Source organism: Echinops telfairi, unplaced genomic scaffold (assembly GCF_000313985.2).
Source record: "Echinops telfairi isolate 266 unplaced genomic scaffold, ASM31398v2 ScPeMD7_7138;HRSCAF=8121, whole genome shotgun sequence".
Classification (NCBI taxonomy): Eukaryota; Metazoa; Chordata; class Mammalia; order Afrosoricida; family Tenrecidae; genus Echinops; species Echinops telfairi.
The window spans coordinates 330,602-333,241 of NW_022111038.1; positions in this window are offsets into that span (position 1 = coordinate 330,602).

Consider the following 2,640-nt stretch of genomic DNA (forward strand, 5'->3'; position numbering starts at 1 on the left):
GATATTAAGGGCTCAAGTAGAAGGCAAATATTTTGAGAATGATGGCAACAAATGTACATATGTGCTTGACACAATGGATGTATGTATGGATTGTGATAAGAATTGTACAAGCCCCCAATAAAATGATTTTTTAAAAATTCACCAATTTGAAGCATATAATGGAATAATGTTTAGTAAATTTAGTGAACTGTGCCACCATCATCAAAATCCAATTTTAAAACATTTTCACCCACTTGCCCATTTACAATCTCCCCAGTTCCACTGTCAGTACTAGCTAAGGCTTTATGTCTTTAAAGATTTCCGTTTGTATATTATATATATGTAGTGTTAGGCCAGATTAACTAGAGAAACAATTCGAGAGACCCTCATCCATGTATAAGAAAGAGCTTTATATCAAGAAGTAACAATATATAAATATATCAAGCAAACATCTCAGCCCAGTCCAGATGAAGTCTGTAAGTCAAATACTAGTCCATAAGTCCCTCTTTAGACTCATGCAGCCTCATGCAATGATGCAGAATGCAAGAATAACACAAATCAGTAGATGAAAGACCATATGGATCCAATGTAGGTGGTAACACCACAAGGCTGTAGTAGCCATCAGGGTCAGCCAGCAGGAAGGTAAAGACAGAGAAGAGAGAGAGAGAGAGAGAGAGAATTTTCCATGGCCCTCCTTATGAGAAGGGCATGCCCACAAGGAGGCACCATTAGGCTGCGACCTGATTGGCAGGTTGAATACCATCCTTACATTTTTATATATCTTCAAGTTGACATGAAACTATGTAACTACAACATATACCATCTGGTATCCCCAACTCCCCACCCTCACCCCCACCCCCGCCCCGTCACCAAAAAACCAACAACAACAGAAAAAAAGCTCTGCTGGGTGGAGTTTTCTTACTATGCATTTTTCCTGCTAGGTAAGCATCAAGCAACTTGTTCTGAGATAGTTCACCCAGTGGCATTACCTGGGAAGGTTCTTTCTGGTCACAGTGAATGTTTTCATAAAAGCAGTTTCGTTCGAACCTCTTTTTTTGTGATGGCCAATTTAAGAGAATGTTGTGTGTCTGTGAAATTTTATTTCCTGCTTGGGGAAAGATGCTGCATAAACTGTTGTGATGTTAAACATAGCTTACAAGGAGAGTGTTATGGGGAAAACTCAAGTGTATGAGTGGTTTTCTTGTTGCAAAAAAGGTTTTCTTGTTGCATCAATCTTGTTGATTGATGACAAACTTCATTCTGAAAGTCCGTCAACTTCCAAACAGATGAAAAGGTGACTCGTAGTGCATTTGGAGTTCACTCCATCAGGTTCGATTGTTAATAAAGCTTTCTATTCAGACATTCTGAAAATATTGCGTAATAGCGTGCAACAAAAAAGGTCTGATTTGTGTCAGACTGGGGACAGATTTTGCCTCCATGACAATGCATCTGCTCACACAACCATCTCAGCGCACCAGGTTTTGGCAAAAAACAGCGAGCCTCTCTTGCCCCACACACCTTACTTATCTGACCTTGCTCAGTGTGACTTCTTTTTCTTTCCTCAGATTAAGAGGGACATGAAAGGACAGCAATTTGACAACTAGAAGATGTGGAAAAAAAAAAAAACAAATCAACGAAGTGCTGAGAGCCATCCAAATAGATGAGTTTGAAAAATGTTTTAAAGAATGGAATCAGAGATTTGACAAATGTATTAAGTGCTTTGGAGAGTACTTTGAAGGTGATAGGGTTGCTTTGTAAAACATTAAATACAAAGTTTTGAAAAAAATTTTGTTTTGGGGAGGTACCCCTTTATTTTACCTTTTTATTGTTAATTGGCTGAAAGTTTACATAGCAGATCAGTTTTGTATTCAAAATTTTTGTACACATTTTGTTTCTTGTCATTGATTTTTCCCCTTCCCATTCGTCCTTCTTCCTGAATCCTTCTTGCCTGCTCAAGTTAGTCCTTGGGCAAATTCAGCCATCTGAGATCCAAAGGTATATAATATTTTTATGGATCATCAGTGCTGCCGCATATAGCTGTAGTTCCTTTCTTTTTATATTCCATTGTATGGATGTGTCACATTTAGTTTATCAGTTCATAGACATTTGCATTGTTTTCATTTGACTAAGTCTTGTCTCCTCCATATACCAATTTCAAACATTATGTATCCAGGCAGCCTATTCAGGCAACTATATTTTCATGTATTCTTTTTTAGTTTGCTGACAATATTTAATAATTTTCTTAGAGCCTTACCAAAAAAAAGTGTTGTATTAGTGCAAATCAAACCCACTGCCATTGAGTTGATTCTAACTCATACCTTATATAGTGTTTGTTGGGCTATAAGTCTGTGCAGTATTGGATAGCCTCATACAACTCCCATAGTTACTCATGGGTTTGAACTTCTGACCTGTGGATAGCAGCTGACCCCACAACATTACCAGGACTCTTTCAGTACAGATAGGATACACAAAGTTATTTCCTGAAATTGTTTAAGTTAAAATTTAATAAAATATAGCATAAAACACACAATCTCATCGATGTGAAAGAGGGGACTGGAGTGGAGACCCAAAGCCCATCTGTAAACCATTGGACATCCCCTCACAGAAGGGTCAGAAGGAAGGGATGAGCCAGCCAGGGTGCAGTATAGCACCGACAAACAT